At 38.4% G+C, this 21,458-nt stretch overlaps 1 protein-coding gene across 1 annotated transcript in view; it reads right to left on the bottom strand.

Moving 5' to 3' along the window:
- The window catches only part of LOC122352035 (RNA-binding motif, single-stranded-interacting protein 1), a 56,944-nt gene extending 47,487 nt beyond the window's left edge, over positions 1 to 9,457 (bottom strand). The window contains exon 1 of the mRNA XM_043249521.1: positions 9,442 to 9,457. The gene's annotated coding sequence lies outside the window, so the exon portion shown is untranslated. The remainder of the gene's footprint in view (positions 1 to 9,441) is intronic.
- Positions 9,458 to 21,458: the final 12,001 nt, after the last annotated feature.

A 21,458-nucleotide genomic window follows, 5' to 3' on the forward strand; every position in this document is an offset into this window, starting at 1 on the left:
GTAAAAGAAGCAATAAGTATACTAGAGAGAAAAAACGAATAGTAATCCAGAAAGCAGACTCTTCACCAATAGTGGGTTTTTTTGTCCAAGATCCATCAAATATTGAACAGAGACATTTTGAGCAAAATAAATAAAAGTATATATATATATATATATATATATATATATATATACTTTACTTTTATTTGCTCAAAATGTCTCTGTCTTTCTCAAAAATCACAATGTACAGTATACACTTTGCTTGAAATTCAAAGGAAAACATGCCTCATTTTAATAATAAAAATAAACATTTTCCCAAACATCATAAGAACCTAATGCAAAATATGTAAAATAGCAGAAATGCATAACAATTTGATGTCAAATGTAAATACGTGTTTATTAAATAAATATTTCCCAAACTTCTGCAAAAAATCAAATGCAAAATAAAGCGGCTGAAAAAATATGTTAAAATACTAAAAGATCACAATAATCACAATACACTAAATTGTATGCCTTGTTTATGCCTTAAATGCACAAAATACAGTAAAATAGCTGAAATGTGTAATTTGATGTTAACTCAATACAATTCAATTACAGTAAATTAAATACTCCCACCCTTTTCCCAAGTTTTGAACAAATCGGAATATTAATCACAATAAACGTCTTGTGACTGACGCTTAATGACAAATGTGCCTCAATCTAACAAACATTTAGCAAATTATCACGGCTTATCAAATTTAACATTTAAAAAAAATGAAAATGCTGCAGTGAAAACCTGTTAAATGCTTAACGGTAAGTTCCCGTGAAATTTACAATGAAAAACTATAACTTGACGTTTTCTAGAATTCCCTACATTGCATTTTATATTTTGTTTAAATGTGATGTTTTTACATTAAAATGCTTAGGGTTTCTTAGTTATGTTTATTAGGGTTGTGATGTTTGCTTTGTGATGGGTTTTGGTTCATCATGTGACTTTCTCATCACCACTTGCTTTTGGAGGTTATCACCGCTTCAAAAGGTACAAAACAGATTTCATATATTAACATTGTATCAGTTAATTCAATTTTTCAACTCTAAATTTAAGTTAAAATGGCAAAACCTAAAACGCTGTTACCATATTTTTTACGGTAGAATTCCAGCAACCACAGCTGCCAGTTTTCCACCGTTTTTTTTGTTTCTACGGTGTATTTTGTCTCGAATCTCAGCTGAATAACAAGATTCACATTTGTTAGTGAAGACACACCTTGTGAAACTGGGATCCGGTCACCTTATTATGAGTTATCACATTAACAAGAGTCTCAAAAGCCGCAAACGTTCTACAGCGCTTCATTATACTAAGAAGGAAGTCAAATCTAGGATCGTTTTTACATGAATGCTCCACCCTTAAATTAAAATTATATCATTATTTACTTACTAACGATCTCATGTCGCTCCCTGCAACTGCGCTTTTTTTAAATGTTATTTAAAATCGAGCTACTTTTATGATGCTTTCAACCTTTAAGCTCCTTTTTTTTATAATTCTGCAACCCTAACGGAGAAAGACTAGTTTTCAGGAACAAACACCAAACAGCTATATGCAGAAAATAGATGAACGTGAGCAAAACAGGAAGCAAAGTGATAGCTCTGATGAATCTGGGCCTAAAGGCAGCGTTTACAGGAACGTTGGGAATTTTTAACCTCATCAGTTTTGATTCAAAGATCTGAATCCAAAACAATTCTTGATACACGTCAAAGTTTCCACAACAGCGCATGCATGCATCTTTGGCCTGTATCTTTTGCATAAATTTAGCAAAGCCCGCAAAAACATGTCAAACATGAACTATGCATGTTCTGACCCAACAACGGAGTACGTTTTGATGTAACCATAATTATGCATAACACCCTTTGTCTCCTGGTTTTGTCTAAATGAAGATATTAATTCCAATGCATCACTACAAATAAGCGCTTGCTTTTATAATTTCTACAACCCTTGCAAAACAATGCCAAACATAAACTTTATATGAGATCTTATGCAGAAAACAGAAGAGGAAATGCAAAACAGGAAAGCTATTTGATTATTTTTAGGCCCCTCACAGCTGGATCTGATTTTTAAACTGAAAGCATTCTTGATACATTTCAAATTTTAAAGTGAAATTATCTCATACACAAATTGCAAAACATGGCAAATATACAGCAATAGAACATGCATTGTTTTGCATATGCTTTTCAATAACTATAATTATTAAAAAAATACAATTTATGAATAACACTTTCGTTTTTTTGGCTAAATAAAAAAAAAAATGCCATTTTTGGTGCATCAATATAAAACGTGTTGCTTTTAATAAATCTACAACCCTTTAGAAAATCTGCAAAAACAAACATCAAACATAAGCATTAATTGAGAACTTATACAAAAAAAAAAAGAAGAATGAAAGCAAAACAATAAAGCGAATGAATAGTTTTAAGCCCCTTTCAGCTGGATTTGAATTCGAAACAATTCTTGACGCATTTCAAATTTCCAGCAACAGTGTATGCACACGAACCTTTGGCTAGTTAATATATCTCATGCATACATTTTGTAAAGCTTGCAAAACGCGTCCAATATAAAACAGGCCCACGTCTGTTCTGCCCTACCAATTAAACGCTTTTTCGGTAACCGCAAATAATGGCGGATTTTACGAGCGAAACCAATTCGGTATTTTCGAGGTTCGAACGAGAATCATTTAAGGCGAGATGAATCAACGAATCGATCTTTCGGGGGTATCCTGGATCTCCTAGCTCTAAAGCTACACTGCTCATGTTTGTCAGTGAGAGGATGAGTATCTGGCAACGCTGTGATCCATATCTGCAGTGCAGTCTCTTCTTCTTCAGAAAGCAGTTGTCAGCATAAAGTGGGTCCACAGGGGCCGGAAGCTCTGACCTAGGAGCGCGGCTGATGGAGAGGACGCCCGAGAATCTAAAGGAAGCGAATGCGGCACGAGAGGCCGAGGGTGAGCGCTGAACATTTCTACATCCTAAAGCCTTTCGCTTTGTTCTTAGGCGAGCTTGAGCCTAAAGCCACTCGGTTTCTCTCAACGCACGCGAGTCCTTCTTGTTTTATAGAACTGAACTAGATCTGCACCGCTTGAAGAAGATCAGTCTTTATGGTAAAAACTCGTGCACAAAGAGCCTAACTGCGTTTTATGTCATGGGTTGAATTTGCAATATCCAAAACATCTGCTCCACTACACCGTTTGATCTACAGTTTCACAAGAAAGTCCTATTTCTCACGGGACACATATATGCCTTAAAGGAACAGCTCACCCAAAAATGAAAATTCTGTCATCATTTACTCACTCTCTGAGTAGTTCCAGACCTGCATGAATTTCTTTGTTCTTCCAAACACAAAAAGTTTGTAACCAGGTTATTTTGGAGCACCATTGACTTCCGCTGTATTTTTTTACCACTGTGGAAATCAATGGTGACCAAAACAGCCTGGTTGCATACAGAAATTCACACAGGTTTGGACCTACCCGAGAGTGAACAAATTTAAATTTTGGGGTGAACCGCCTTTAAGAAATCAAAATATTCTCAATATTTCACATTACAGGTAAAACCTTTAAAAAACTATTTTCTCTTCATTGTTGGATATACCTTTTATGCAATTTTAAAGAGGTTTTTTGATGAAAAAAATACTCTTTTTATTTTACATGATATTCAAATGCTGTGAATATCACAGAAACTCCAATGGACTTGTCACGTTTCCATCCACAAGAACCAAACCGCAACTCTATGAGGAACTGATAATAATAACCATTTCCTGAAGGGATGACCACTAAAAAAAAAAAAAAAAAGCATAAAATCATCTACTCGACTCATTTTCTCTCATCTTGACAACATTTTTAACTCTATCAGAAGTTTCAACAAAACTGATGCAATGCCAAAACATTATATTTGATACAAGTGATGTAATACAGCACAGCTGCTGTAAAATCTGATTCGAAATAAAGCCTACAGAAGTACTACAGTCAAGGTGCAAACGACAAACTGTTACCGTTGGAAACGGCTTTTATGCATAAGCAATATTTGTTGTTATTTTAAGAAAATTCCTTTGACTTGACCAAAAGCCATAAAGTTTTGCATTTGCATTTTTTTGGTTCTCACGGCTGCAACGAAGACATTTTTTTAGCGATTGGTTGAGATTTCACGAATCTAGAAATTAGAGTCGGTGTGACTCTGTACTCTATATGACTATTTTGGACGGGTTACTCAAATGTAAAAACCCAAGCTCAAGCTACAAGAATCGGATAAACGCCACACCGATCTATACCAAACTTGTCTATACAGAACAGCTTAAACCCAAAATGCGAGGCCAAAGGCATTGAAAACCGTCAGGAATTTCCGAACGGGCTGCGGATCTGTTGAGGTCAATGCTTTGCTGGCTTCATTCTCTGAGCTATAAAAGAGTTCTTGTGTGGTAAAGACATCACTTCCGTCCTGTTTGTATGGACACAGATGTTCTGGGCTGCGGAGGTCTTCCTGCTCAAGTGCTCTAGCAGTTCAACTGTGATTATCCCGCCTGCTCTTTTGTGGAAGTAACAAGGAGGAGGAAGCGTTCGAATCTCTGGTATGCAGCAGTGACACAGTTCACTGGACAAGATCCAGAGAGAGGAAACTGTCCTCCAGTGTTCCCATCCTGCCTTTTTTTACGCAACTTCTGAGCCGTCGTAAAACTAACAGAAAGTTCATTGTGAAAATGCATTCCATTTGTTTTATATGGTAGCGCACATGATATTATTTCACATGTCACATGGACTCATCGTATTTCTATCAGCAAGGATCTAATCTGAAGGCATAACCTTGTTCAGGAGGTCCATTGAACAATTGGTGTTGGATTAACCTTGAAAGAGTTTTCACTCAGGATTAGCTAGTAAATAAGAACAAAAAAGGCCACATAACACACTCAATTAATTGATGTATTTATACTAGTTCCAGTAATCTTTGGAAACAACTTCTTTTTTTTTTTTTTTTTTACAGCCATTAATCTTCCACTTCTGTCTTCGTCTGCAGTCATGAGACCTCACTAATAAATTTAGTCCAATAAAAGCAATACTTGACGCGAGAGATATGTAAAATGCGCATAGCGCTTATACAGGCATCATTATGACTACGGAAATAAATCGCATGTATGATTCAGTCAAGTTTCTAAAGAAAAGAACATGTAACATGACTTGGCTCAGAGCGGGGGGGAGTAATCTGAGAAACCAGTTTTGCTCTGCTTTATGCAATTTATATGCAAATACAAGATTTTCATTTAAAAGTAGAGGACTCGACGAGTTCAACACTCATAATAGCATATTAACGTTGTTTGTACTTCATACGAGGCGTAGAAGTCAAATTAAATATTGAGAATAGTGCCATGCGCTTGTTTAGATTAATATTATTTTATATTATGCTGTCACTGAGCATTGTTGTTTACATCTCTTACTTTGACTCACATTTACCAGAACAACTCACCCCAAAATTATCATATTATTACACTCATTTCTAACCTCCATTGACTCCGTTATTTTCTTTCTTCCATGATAAAAGTAGTTTATATGATTTATGCGCAAAATATAGCGTTTTCGATAGCTAAAATTTTCTACCATTTGTCATTTTTGGTGGTTTTTTTTTTTTAGGAGTGAAAAAATAAAACACTATCCATTTACATAATCGTGGGAAACAGGAGCTTGGATATTCTCCTGCCATCTATCGCGAAAGAAAGAAAATCATACAGGTTTAGATGGACGTCAGGGTGAGTAAGTGACGACTGCCTTTAATTTTAGCCTGAGCTATCGCTTTAATTCCCACACAGGAGCAGAGACAGCAGAGAAAATGGCCAAAATTGGCAGGTGCTGAAAACCACAGACCTGAGCTCCATGAAATCCAGTAGCGCTGAACAAAATATCATTTCATTAAAAGGTCTACGCAACAAAGACAGCATTTATGGGTCAGGACAGAGTCAATGTCCTATTGAAATGGCTTGGGAACCCTTTGGCTGCTCTTTCTGCTATTGTCTAACGCAGCTGCGTAAAGTCGTGAAATACAAGACTGCATAAATAAGACAAGATTGAGTTTAAAAAGGCAGCGGTGGATTATTAAAGGTCAAAAGCTGCACTAAATCTGCCTTGATATGGATTCCTCCAACACTGCTGATACTAAACATTTAACGGGGCGATAAAGGACTCCATCAGTGGTGCGTTTTGTCTTCTGAAAGTCTTGTGGTTTCACACTGTTCAACAAGCAAGCCATACCATGCATTTTAATCCATGATTAAGTTACATCCCAACGGTTTCAAAAAGCCGTATTTGCAACGCTTTTTAAATGTCAAAAGAAAAAATAGAATTCTGGGTTTACGTGACATAACGAACATTCCATTCCAAGTCTTTTGAACGCTCTCGTAACGCTCTGAAATGAGCGGTAACATTTAAAGAACACAACTACAACGCTTCGGGAACATTAATAAAGACCAGCCACCTTTGAACAAACGTCTATTGCGTGGTGCTGAAGGACGCTTCTTCGTGAATTTTGAGAGAACCTTGCCAGAACGCTTCTTTTTGCTAGGATCAAAGTTTGGTTGACTTTGATCAAGTTTCGATGCACTTCTAACGCTGCCTCGAAAACTTTAACGCAAGAATGCAGTGACAAGCACGCCCTGTCACTTTTTAGCTTGCATTTCTCCATTCACGCCACGCTTAATCACATTCGCCACGCCAATGTGCACATAACGAGCTAAAGAGGGATGATTTACTTGTTAGTGTCACGGTGAAAAATGAGTAATTAAAACGCTCCGAAATACTGGTTTTGCTTTATTAGTGTACTCATTTTTACTGTATTATTGTAGTTTGAGCATTTTTGTAAACCGTATAAAGAGCTCGAAGTTAAACTTGGGAACGACTCGGTTTTGATAAACAGCACGTTAATGATGATTGAGCAACGATGATTTCCTTCATCTTTCCGGAGATCACATTCCCATCCCGCTTTCTTTTCTGAGAAGTCACTGCCTCCTTGGCCTCGGAGAAAACGCCCTGATTTCTATTTTAGAAGAAAATAAACTCGTCATCCTGCAAAGCACAATGAACGCTATTAGTCAAGTGTTCTGAGAGGATACGCTGGAAAACGGCACAGTTAGTCACGTTGCCGGTCAAGCGGGAAGTCCTTGAAGCGCATAATCTCTTTAAACGCTACAGGATGAATAGTTTAACAGCATCACATTTGGACATCCCAAACTGCACTTCATGAGATTATTTTGCTTAATTTTTCCGTACCAGAATGAGAGCCGGGCCCGCTTCGTTTATTTATTTACATACGCTCAGCATTGAACAACGTTGCGCTTTCCAAGAAACGGCAAGGCTGTTTTTCGTCTTCAGGACAGGCCTCAAAAACAAAACGAGACAGCTCATCCGATCTCTGCATTGGAGGAACGGCCGTGCAAACAGGAAATGAGGCGCAAACATGGCCTGCTATGAGCGGACAAAGAAGATCTTTGAGACGAGAAGCCAGTGTTTCCTCGAAGGTCCTCTGCCCTGACCGAAACCTACACATTCCCAGAGTGGAACGGGCTTTTCTTAGGAGCTCAAAGCCTGTTTGTATCTCACATCTGTTTGACTATTCAGCTCTGCGGGGAGAGACGGGCTTTTATCAGAGCACCGCAGACCTAGTCAGCCCATCATATCCGTGCTGGAAATACGCTGAACTTCCAGTAGCCGCCCTCGCCCTGTGAGAGATGCTGCTCTGTTGTTACACGGCCCATGAATATATGCATAATCCTCTTGAGTGACAACCAAACCCTTCCTCTTCCCTTCCTCTTCTATCAAGAAGACAATCTCTTAGCGTGCTGCTGATAAATCAAATTTCATCATACGCCGACGAGTTAGAAGCGCGCCGTTCGCAGCACGCGGCTCATCAAGGCTTTCACCGACGCTTTCCGGTCGATACAGTGACACCATCTAATCCCATCCTGATGCGCTGATATGACAAGGGTCACCTAAAGCCGTCTAAACCAACCTCGGAAGTCACCTGTAAAAGAGCGAATCGCGTGGAAACACCAGCAGGTCGTATCCGACCCCAAAATACTCCTACTTTGCAATTCCTATTTCCTGTTAATGTTAGTTACAATTGTGGGAAATGCTAAATTATGACATATAAATGTCACATGCTTTTTGTATTAAAGTAATGAGAATTTGAGAGGAAATGTGCGTAATTGTCATGGAAAATTGTTCATTTTCTCTACTATGACTTTGGGTTGTACGCTTACAGGTTTCACCAAAACGCTTTAAAACCAAACATATAACCACGAGGTCACGATTACAATCAAATGATGATTTTTACCCGCTTACAATTATGCGACATCATTTATAACATACGGGTGAATCTCGCGCGTCCTTGTCTTTTGAACTTTATGCAAAATCTAAAAATAAAATTACGCTGGTTTTACGTTCGCAATTACGTAACGCTTCCTCATTATTTGGCAGGAATTTGCAAAAATCGTCCAGGCAGCTGAATTAATTTCCACCAATGCAAATGCGCCAAATAATCTTGCATGTTCTCGACATTAACATTTATGATTCGCTGCATGCAGAGCCTGAAAATAACGTGAGCGCTATTTTCACAAACTTGTTTTGCGATTCTCATTAAAATGTTCTTCGTAAAATCTAAAATTAGAATGAAATAAGACTTGGACGCGTTCGAGTGTCCAAAAGATAGCATTACAGCGCACACAATTAAAGTCGAATATGATTTTCACCTGGTCGCGATTAGGCAAAAATCACCAATTCGCTAAAAAATAAGGTCTCCAGCGACCGATGGAGGGCTACGTTTCCAGCGAATGTTTCTGCAGGTATTGCACGCGAAATGCACGCACGGGGGAGATTAGAGAAGGCTTTAATGAAGAGTGTCATATGAGGGTGCATTAATTCAGCGCTCTGACTTTTGACCATTACAGCACGGTAAAGTAGATTAACCACTGAAACCGAACACTCTATCAGAAGAACAGACAGGCAGGGCTCTGAATGCATATTCCCATCAGAGGAAAATGCAGTGACGTGCGTGAGACACGTAAAAATCTTGATCAAATAGAGGCCTATTTTTAAACTGGTGGGACGGGTTTGATCGGGGAGGGGAGAAAGGTGCGATAAAATTGTGAATGAGAGCCGGTGCCATAACACAATAAAATGAAGCGCTAGGTATAACAAAAACACACCCATTGGAGGCGAGCATTTGATTGGAAGACACCTGATGACAGCTATTCTTTATGGATTAGTTTCATGGAAGTGCTGCTTTGGACACAAGTAGTCTTTCCTTCGCCAGTCGTCGCTGGAGCACACCATTGACTGTTATAACGCAAGAAAGTGCGAATGATAGTTTCCTGTTAGCGCGAATCGCTCTGAATTGTGACTTTAAAAGCCCGCCCGGACAACAAATAAACACGAGGGCCACGGTTAACATCAAAGAGGATCTTACCTGTTTGCGGTTGTGCGACGCCTCTCACCGTGTGGCCGGAATTTGCAAAAATCATCCTCGACGAGCGAATATCCACCGACGGATGAATTAATTTCTACCGAACGTTTCTATCTGGTACGCTCTCGTGTATCCGCCGGGGGTAAAGTTGTATCTGCGGCTCTATAAACCATAGAGACCGAGCAGCCCCGTCACAGAATCTCCCTTTGACGTCTCTTTAAGACCGGATGGCTGCCGGGGGAGAAATAATGAGGTGTTGCAGGAGGGTGAGCGGCATGATATCCCACCGGACGCTCGCTGTAGTCGGCTTGCCCAGCCCGTCTGTTTCGCTCAGTTCATTGATCTGCGGTGACTTCTCCACAGAACTACACCTCCCACTGCAGTGGAGAAACCACTTCTGCTCTGTTTAGAGGGGGACTGCATGTAAATGTAACACCCCGAAACGCCACAAAACGGAGACTTCTGCTCAAATACTGGGTGCACGCACCGCGATAGGCACGGATGCATTACGATTTACGCGCGCTGCGTAATGTGCACAACGCACGGTTTTTAAGCGAGAGGATATTACATTTCACTGACTCCCTTTGGCTGGAAGCTCTTGGTTTCCTTTGCCTCTGGTATACTGCGGCATCTCCTGGAGTGAGGCCATCAGGTTCTTTGTGGTTTTGCACTTACTATATGTGCCATGACGGATTGATTTAACACTGCGTTCAGAAACGAGAAGCAAAGTGGCGTTAATGTATGGAGCAAGAGGCAAAAAAGCATCAGATGTTTCAGAAAAATAGCATTTATAGTTATTCTGTGTTATCTAAGTGCAGGAAGAGCTGAAAGTGTAAACTGACTCTCCTCGACGGGCAGCAGGATCTGATCTAATACGTGAAACACATACTCAAGTTAACTTTGCAAAAGCATAAAGGAAGAAAACCAGAAATTATATTCCTTGCATGAGTTAAATGAAGCTACTGTGGTGGACCACAAAGCTTTTTTGCATTGTGGCAGAACTTTTCTATGACAATTAGACGAGATGACCTTAGGAGCGCCTTTTTTACTTTTTGCACTTATTTTGAAATAAAGTGATTTTTATTAAATCATATTTAGTTACAAATATTTATATTGCACTACATTTAATCAAATATATAGTTATGTATGTGTGGGTAAATTATAAAAAAAAGATTAAAATTATATTTAATTATTGTTATTACTATTAAAAGAAAAATATTTGTGATAACTGAGAAAAAAAATATATATATATGAAAATTATATATTTTTATAAAATTATATATATATATATATATATATATATATATATATACATATATATATATATATATATATTTAATTTTCATATATTATAAAAATATACATATATTTATATATTTTAAAGTTGAATGCCTTTAATAAACCTAAATTATATATATATATATATATATATATATATATATATATATATATATATATATATATATATAATACACACACACACACAATTTTCAGTTTTATTAAAACATTACAACATTCAACTTTTAAAAATATAAATCATATATTTATTAATCTATTATAATTCTTATACATAATATTATTCACTATTTATCAGTCCTCAACATAAAAAAAGCAAAAAAAAAAAAGTTTACAAATGTAAAGTTGACATTAAAATGTTCACAGCATAAAAATGGTTGTGTTTTTAAATATAAAATTGTTCTTTACGCTTGTAGAAGCTGATTTTCTACTAGTACTGATATCAAGACTTATTCGAATAATTAAAAGCGCAGCATTTAACACACACAGAAACCACGCTCAACGATGACATTAGCGATCAAAAAGAAGTCTGGGAACGATCATAATGACCAAAATGATGTCAAGACAAATTCAAACCTCATTATATAAATATATTATTATATGGATACTTCCAGCTATATTAATCTGTAAAATCATCAATCAACGCCATAATGACGCTTAACGGAAGAAGCAACATGAATGATAAACACTTGATGCTGCTTCTTTCGCTGTTCTGCCGCTTACTCATCTATTTATACACGAATAGAAAGAAAAATGTCATTTTCTTAAACGTAAGCAGGCGCATGTTGTTGTGTTTCTCCGTCGCTCTGCTCTGTCTTCTAAGGCTGTGATGAATGTAAGGCACGTCCTCACCACCTAAACACTGCATTTCCTGTTGTCTTCTTAAATAACTTCCTCTCTGAGCTCATCAGTTTTCCGATTTCCTCGCTCTTTTGAATATAAATTTGATCTTAAGCGCACCGAAAACACCTTGTATCAATAATCCCAGCTCTCACCGACCGCGCTTAGACAGCCTTTTACGTCTCATAGTTAGGATGTAAATAGGTCATTTACAATCCCGCCGGAGATATGAAGCAGATCTTTGGCCCTGAATCCCATGCTTTTTCCTGTTTGTGACTCAAAAAAATTCAGGCTGAAAAACATCTGCTATTCGGGACAGAGCAAACATGAGTGAGTCAACACCAGCCGCAGATCAGAGGAGAAACAGTGCAGTTGGGCATCAAAGGTTTTAGCTCGGTTACGCAAAATCGCTTCTGTTAAAGAAGCTACAATAGAAATGAATGACTCTCGGAATAAACGCCGCCAAAAAGATAAAATAATGACTAAATATTTCAAATGCAGGTTACTGCCAGTCAATTGAGACGCATTTGGGGGACAACAAAAGCACACAGTGCTTTTTTAATTTACGTAATACTTGCACAAAGAAAGGATGCAAAAATTGACGAGTATAGACTTTAAAATGTCATTACTTTCCAAATGATGTTCTTTTGAACTTTCTATTTAATCAAAGAAAAACTTAAAAAAATACTTCTTGGTTTCTTGGCTTCAGCAAAATAGATTATATATCATTATATGATTTCGAGTAATGATGCTAATTTTTGCATTGCAAAAAATAAATTACTTTTTAAATGTTAAAATATAAAATATATTTTTAATGTTTTACAATCTTACAACATTTTTTTTAATCAAATATATGCTTATTTTTATTGTAATAATATTATAATACATAATATATAGTGTATAAATATATCAAATAAATATTTGTAGTATTTATTGTGTTCGCGATCTTGACCTTTAGCAAGCATTATCTGACATTTTCAAAGTTAGATGCTGATTGCGTTTTAAAATGTTACATAAGCAAAGAGGTGAGTATAATGTGGTTTTCGCCCTCAAAAGGTTACCTAGGGTCATGATTTGCCACCCGCTGGCACCTTTTGCTCTGCCTGCACAGGTTGTGTGAATGACGACAGCGCGTCAGCAGGCAAAAGAGGTAGCAGAGAGAAACTACCTCAGCAAAGCCAGAGGGTCAGGTATGAGAATTAAATGAGAAGGCAACAAAAGAGAGCGCAGCAGGCTCTCTCAGGTCCCAAACGCACTCCTTTTCATTTCCAGGCGCTTATGAGCCAGATCGGACTTCGCGATGACTATTACCTAAAATGTAGAGGACTGTGAGAGGGAGCTATTTGAACTAGGACCAAAAGTCTAGGCGCGACCGTTCCTAAAAAGACAGAAAGTGAGGCGCGCTCATCGTAAAGCCTGAGACTTAGGGAAACATGTAGGCTTAGTCTGGGTAATGACGTTTATTAGTCCCGCGCATTTATTAGTCCATCGTATCAGATATTAGTCCACGTATCGAGCATATAGGTCCACGCATCGCCGTTTATTAGTCCACGCGTACGTATATTGAAGTCCACGCATCGTGATATTAGTTCCGCGCATTCGCATATTGCGTCCACGTGACCGCTTATTAGTCCATCGCGACCGTATAATAGTCCATATGATCGCTTATTAGTCACACTGCGATCGCTTATTAGTCGTACGATCGCTATTAGTCCACGATCGTATATTAGTCCCACGTACCGTATATTAGAAGGTTCACGCACGTATATTAGTCCTAATGCATCGCGATTAGTCCACGTGATCGTGATATTAGTCCAATGCACGTTTTATTAGTCCACGTGCATCATTTATTAGTCCACGCATCAGATATTAGTCCACGACCGCTTATTGTAGTCCAATGCATCGCATATGTGAGTCCAATGCATCAGATATTAGTCCACGCATCGCTTATTAGTCCACGCATGCGTATATATTAGTCCACGCATCGTATCATTGAAGTCCACGCATCAGATATTAAGTCCAATGACCGATTATTAGTCCACGCATCAGTTTATTAGTCCACATTATCGCTTATTAGTCCATATATTGTATATTAGTCAATGATTTGCTTATTGGTCCACGCATCCGTTTATTAGTCCACGTGCGTATATTAGTCCACGGATGGTAGTATGTTAATTCACGGATGTTATATTAGTCCACGGATCGTATATTGATCCACGGATCGTATATTGAATCCGCATTACGTTTATTAGTCATATATTGTATATTGGTCCACGTATCATTTATTAGTCCATATATCGTTTGCTTACTCACAAGTCAGACTTTGTTTCTGCGCAATTTTGAAAGCGAAAAGACTTTTGAGATCTAAACATACTAATCGCAAGATATCCGATTTTTCTTGCAATACCAGTTTCACGTTTTTCCCAAGAATACGCAAAGAAAAACAAATCTGCTCCAAATGCTGCAGTGACATATTTACTTAAATTCCGTGGCGGGCTTCCATAAGCGATAACGATTACATTTTTGCGACGTCGACAATCAACGGCTGATATTTTAACTCCGTGGTATGCATCGCCCGGCTTCGCGCGTGAAGCAGGACAATAAGCTAAAGCGCCCGTACAAATATTTACCCATGCAATATATGGTCGGTCATTCTTGTTGATGCTGCGCGTGACAGAGACCGCACCAGTTGAGACGCCGGTTTATGATAGCAGGATGTTTAAGCAGAATCTAGAGGAGCTTTAAACCCGCTGACAGCCCACAAATCAGTCGCAAAAGAAATTAGCCCTGCTTGACATGGTACAGCTGTCCGCTGAATGTGCAGAAAACAAATGAAGAGAGCGCGCCTCCCCCTGAGCGACTATGCATCACCTCCGACCTGCCAACATGGTAGCACACACGTGCGTAAATAAATCCCACGCTCTCTCTCTCTGTACTGTAGTTGCGGCTCCCCACGAACACCTTTGACTGCTTTTGAACTCAGGTGCTCTGAAAGCGGCGATGCAACACTTCTGAACCACATTCTCGACATTCTCCTGCAACCATCAATGGGCTTATTTCAGCCGTGACTTCCTATCTAGTTCGGTCGTACGCTCTGTATAAATAAGACGTCGCAATCTGCTGACTGTCGGCAATGCCTCTCCCTGCCTCTGCCGTCTGGCTCGAAGCGAGGCCCCATCTCTTTATCGGCGAAGCCACATTGGCGGTTCGTCAACGGCGGCGGCTCTCAGGTTGTTAGCTCGTGCTACCACGACGGCAGCGTGTTTACATGTGTGCGTCTGTCGCACAGGAAAGCCTCTTTCGCGCGAAGTAGTGGTGATGCAAAGAGAGAGTTTGGGTGAGAGCAAAGAGAGAGAGAGTTTGGATGCCGAGCAAGGCTGCTGGGGACCGCCAACCTTTGGCTTACTACTTACTGAGCGGTATAAGCGTTACGCAATGCTTAAATGTTTCCGTCTCATCGCGTATGCTTTTTGTATAAAAAATGCCTTTAGGTTTATGCATTTTTAATTCAAAGAGACTTTGCACTTAAAGAGCGGTTTGCACAAATTATGATGTTCTCCGCCCCTATTTTCATTTTTAATTAAAAACTTTGTTTTTGAGTGCGGTTTTATCAGTTCTCTGGAAAACACTTGACTTTTCCCAATCCGGGCCCAATACGAGTCATGAAATTTGATGGTAAAATTCTGGCTGTATTTACTTCCAGTTCCATTCCATCACATTAGTAATGAAAGGTCAGTAAGTAGTCCCAATTAAGTACTGAAGATTATAATACTCCAGAATTTATGTACAATTTTGTTCGCATTTGTCATGGGCGTCACGTGGGCATATAATCATCGAACATGATTATAATAAGGCGATCTAGTTTTGCGTCCAAGCGTGGCGTGTCAGTTAGACGTGGATGTTGTCAAACGGTAGGTTGGTAATGATGTTGTCGCTTCAGATTGGAATGGGAGGCACAGGATCGATTCAGTAAAAACACCCCAAAAACTCAAGGCTGTGATGTGTTATTGGCCATTTGCGTGGCCTTAAAACATACCCACCGCGTGTAATTTTAAAATGATTACTACGGACGGTACATCTGAAGATTAAATAGCGACTAGAAGATGAAGGGTTTTTGCATATTGAGCTTGATAATCATAGCATTAATATTCGCATTTCTGTGAAATATTCCTATGTACTAAACAAAAGTGTGTGTGTGTGTGTGTATATATATATATATATATATATATATATACACACACATTTGTCTTTTCAAAATATACTGTGTCTTGTGCATTTTACATTATGAACTATATACAATGCACAAACATGTAACTACTGTACACATACTTGCATTTGAATACGATGATTAGATTATTCATCATCTGTATATAGATTAATATATTTCTATATTTCTATGCATGTACACAAACACACACACATAAAAAAGATAATGAGGCCGGTAAAATTTATTAAGCTTTATTACTTGAAAAATATATTGCTACAAACATTTGACATCTAAAAAACATAAATAAACCAAAATAAATTAAATAACCAAGACCGGCCGTAAACTCTGACCACAAAATGACCCTCACGATCACGACATTTACAGTAAACTTCAAACCATCTCTCTTTGCAACTAATGTATCTGTCCCAACGTCATACGTCTTCGTCATTCCGCACATGCTATAAAACCGTCAGTTCCCGAAACCCCACGCGGCGTCTTCTGCTAGGCGCCAAACTCAAACGCCGTCGCATTTCACTTCGCCACCGTCATCGACGGTATAAATAGCCTCTTTCCACAGCGACCTATTGCCTTGCGCTCTCCGCATATTTACTTACGTTTACCAGTGCCCGTTGCCGACCAACAAAGCGGGGTCTATTAATGCCAGACCGGTCGCGTGGCTCTCATTGACCTTGTCAGTTAAGCTGAAGAGCTTTTCAGCTCTCCGCCTGTGTTTGCGAGACGGGCCCTTGGCGAAACGCTTCCGGTATTAATAATGACTGCTCCATTTCCTCATGTCAAAAGTTTCCCCAGAACGACTATCGTGAGAACAATTGGAATTCTTTCAGCTCGGCGCACACATAATGAGCCGCCGCGGCACTGGTTAATAGTGTACATTCCTCTGCCAGGCAACTCTTCCGAACTTCATTGTAAACATTGTATAAGACTTTAGGCCCTTCACAGTAACTTTGTTTACCAGGCCTTACGTGTGTGTAATGTCAGTGACGGTTAACGTGCAAAAACCCACCCCACACGATCTGGCTCGTTTTGACGCGGCGGCCCACCTGCGTGATGAAAAACCCGGTGCTTTTAATTGCTATTCACAGAAACGTGGGCGATGGCGCAGCAGCGTCTCTTGACTCGAATAAAGCTATTCACTGACCGGTTGTTTCTCGAAGAGCTATATATATCCGATAGCATGCTCAGAAAAATGCCACGACACAAAAATACATTCGGATGAACTTGCTGGCGGAAAAAAAAAAAAAAAAAGATGATGTTGCATAAGGAAATTGAGTCTATTTTACTGCTATTTTTAGCACATTATTTTCATTACAATTACAGTGTTCCAGCAAATTCCCCACATTTCTGCCATAATACAACTGGATGTACATAATTTATTTTGCATTTCCATTTGTACTATTGATGAAAACAGTTTGCGCACATTTTGCGTGCTCGGCCTTGCCAGATTATATTTAATTTTTTCATACTTTATAAATCCTCAACGCACTAACATTTGTTCATGTGCAATAAACAGATGCAATACCAACCTAAGCGACAACATATGGCTGTTACAATAACTTTTTATTTATTCCAGTAAAGTAAATACTACTACGCATTACAGTGAAAGCATAATTTGGTAGGAAATGTGCTTAAGAAATAATAAGGCTCTCAAACATCCCATTTTCTATAAACAAAAATATAATAATGTGAAATATGATGGGAGAAGATTTTGCCCCCTTTTGACACTTCAAGTTAATTAGTTTCCATCTGCATGCTAATCTAAACCAATATTCACTTGCATTTGCTAAATGACAGTAAAACTGAATTCAATGTCATCTAAAAAATCTATTTATAAACAAAACTACAAAAATACATTCGGTAACATGTTTTTGTAATGTAATACTACTGTGTGCACTATTTAAATCAGCACAAAATAAATAAATATGCACAACAATAATTAGTAAATAAGTGTTTTCTAACAGGTTTTGAGAGATTGATGCAATGCAAATCTGCTCAAATTCTCATTGCATATGACGTGTTTGTGGCTTAAGCCGTACGTTACGCTGTAAACAGTTTAGTGGGCATATAAACACGTTCTACCTCTCTGCCTCTCAAATGAGGCAAAAGCTGTCGGCACAGCCTTGAAAGAAATCAAGCTGCTGTAATAATAAAAAGGAGTGTTCACTACTTTATCAATATCTTACAAAACATCTAACTTGTTTCCGAGCTCCTACAAGGGCATGTGCCCAAAAATAGCAAAACAGTCGACAAACAATAAAAAAGACACTGGAAACTTTCTGAACCAGAAATGAAATGCTAATTACAAAATAAGAGATGATGGAAGAAAGATGCATGCCGTGGACTAAAGTATTTCTATTATTCTGGCCACTTCACTGTGGGAGTTTATGGAACGTTTATGGACTCTTTCATGTATGGCTGGAAGTATATTGCAGTGTTTGGTTTGGGACACTTTTGTATATACTGCAGGCCCCATAAAGTCAGCTGCTTTACAACTTAATGCAAAGCTTTGCAGCATCTCCTGAAACCCTCCATCTTCCTTAAGTCTTGACTGATTGAGAAATTATTTATATATATATATATATATATATATATTTATTTTTATTTTATATATTTTATATATATATATATATATATATATATATATATATATATAAACAAAAAAATATATATATATATATATATATATAAATAATAATTTTATTATATTTTATATATTTATATATATATTTCTCTTTATATATATATAAAAACAATCTCTTACTTCACGATTCATCAGTCCATATTACTGGTGGTCAAGAAACATAAAATATTTATAAATTTAAATGGAAAAAACATTTATCTGGGCAAAATCTATATTAAAATGTAATTTGCTCGCCACCTAAATAACATTTTCTTTTAGAATGAAACATCATTAATGGATAAAGCCGCGATTCTTATTTATAAGGCTAAAAGTGAACATTACAGGTTGTTTGTAGAGCTGCACAATATGTCAAAATTTGTGATTATATCAAAATGGCTTTAAAACATTGCCGATAATATTAATAAATCATCATCATCACAACCATTATAATTTTAATAACAGTAACTATTATCAGTATTATCTTTTTATAATAATTGTTCATTATTATATTATTAATAAATAATTATATTGTTGTTATATCTAAACATTTATTTTTAAATTTATTATTTTATTAAATATAATAAAACTAAAAAAAAAACTAAATAAAACAATGAAAAATAATACAATACATTTATAGCACTGATATGCGATTACAATTTAAGACCATCTTCAAACATCAAACCATCACTTTTTTGACATTTGTAAAAAAATCCACTTTAATATCCAGTAAAATTCTCTACAAACAAACAATCGATCAACGTTTCCCTATAGGAAAACGGCCTGACGCCGACTTTGATAAGAGTGAAATATGAGGCCTTGCAACGCAGCGTGAAAAAGCGTTAAAATCTGATACTCATCTGATGTAGCATTCAATAAATGAACTTTGATCGCATCCCATATTAATGAAAGCATCAGTCCGAATCACACAAGCATGCGGCAGCAACTGGGGATGATGCAAAGTTTTGATTGTACGCGTGAAGCATTTAAGACTCCATTTCCTTAAAAATCAATACTTTCATACAGCTCTGTGATCGTGGCGTGTTAGAACTGGATCTTTGATAAATACAACCAGTTGGCATGCATCTACAGTCAGGCGGTATAATGGTGCGCTCACCTATAGAGTGCCGGCATTGATCATCGTGATCTCTGATAAGCGGCGGCTATCTTCCTCTCTGCCACCATCCATCTTTCACGTCGTCGTTTTAACGGCTGAAATCGAACAGCGTGCAAACCTCAATGTCTATTTAACGCGTTAAAATATGTAAGCATGCAAGGTTGAGCATGCGTTTCTCAACCAAAGGTGCTGATGGGCGTGGTGTAAATGAGGCGTATTCAAGCTATGCATAATATTGAAAACATGATTTGTACATGTGGGTTTTGGGGGCGCTGGATGCACCAGGAATGTCAAAATTACCAAAAACAATGCTCGAAAAAACAAGACCAATATTTCTGCCATTTAGCTAAGCCCAATGCCTGAACCTTAGTGACTTGAACGACCGGTGTAAAAAAAAGAAGTTTCAGTTTCGACAACATCTAACTTAATAGCCCTGTCAATGGACTCAAACATTTTCAATTTTGTTTTTCTATCCGAGACAGAGCAGCCTGTCAAAAAATGTTGTTTAATAGCAATATTAATTCAGCAATCAATATATCAATCATTTCATGTCACAGCTTATCTGATTAACCGTGATTAAATTGAATTAGCTATAACATATCAGCTTGTGACATATCCATGCTTAAAAAACATACCAGTCATACTAAGGACACTAAGTGTAGGTTTTTTTGTGTTGTATATAGGCGTTACTATCGGTCAACCACAAAACTTGCACTTGCTGGTTAAGCTATAGTTATTTTGAACGACTTGTATTAAAATGGATGACTAGCGTGCTAAAAGAACAAGTTCTGGGAAGCCTAACTAGTGCACACTATGCAGTTCACTCAGATTGACTCCACGAGCCAGCGCTGATGTCATCTCACAGGGAATTCACCGACCGGAAAACAAACAAAACACTCGATAACGCCAAAAAAACGGCGTCACTCGACGAGTTTAAACCAGCACACGGCTTGAGTAAACGGCGACGATTGGCTTACATGTCTGTATCCAGACCGTTTGGCATCTGGTTAAAAAAACGTTAAAATGTCCGCCGAAAATCCCCTCAAGCGCGCCGCCGAAAACTTTAGCAACGCGCCGTGTCGCCGCGCTATCAAGCGACTCCTGAAAACATCGCGCAGCGTTGAATAAAAGCGCGACACGTCGTGGTAAAACTGCTTTCCGTACCTTGACGCAGTGGGGGTAATAAATGGTATACTGGGGGTACATCTGCCTCCACACTTGCGCCCATGAAGATTAGCGGTAAACGTAGTCGCGGATGTCACTTCTGTCAAACCGAAAAGCCGGAGAAGCCGACACCGACCGTCGGCGTCACGCGCAGGGGCTGGAGAGGGGAGAGGTGGGCGGTGAGCTGCAACGGAGCAGGGCGGCCGCCCTCCGGTGCACGCAAACTCCACTCGAAAAGTCTGCTGCGCCCGACTAACAAACAGCAGCCGGCGCTGTGCATGTAAGAGATGGGTAAAAACTTGTCAGAGTGTGTGCTGCAGTGTTTTAATCTTGCAGTGATTTATGTGGTTTTTTCAAAAACGATGCACAAACGGTCTATGCTTAGCCTATTGAAGTCGTTTCGTAAATTACGCGTCAAATAGCAATATAGTTCGGTCCTTGCTTCTGATTGGATTTGAGCCGTGCTCCGGGCTGTCGTAAATACTCAACAAACATACACCTTTGTTTTCGTCTGTGGGTTAACGACAACCGCTGTGTTCTTAGACGTTAATGAGGGACTTCATTGTTTAGCGGAATGTGTGCTTATTAATATCATCGCGCTTGTTGCTCACCGACTACTCACTATGCGTACCGTTTATAAAGTAAGCAAACCCGTGAAGCGTGGATTTGCGACAATGCTCTGCAGCTGTTGTAAAATCACTGTAAGCCGCGGCCGCGGGGTTATTGCTTTATTTTGAAGCATCGATGTTGATACCGTCGTT

Source organism: Puntigrus tetrazona, chromosome 9, assembly GCF_018831695.1.
Source record: "Puntigrus tetrazona isolate hp1 chromosome 9, ASM1883169v1, whole genome shotgun sequence".
Classification (NCBI taxonomy): Eukaryota; Metazoa; Chordata; class Actinopteri; order Cypriniformes; family Cyprinidae; genus Puntigrus; species Puntigrus tetrazona.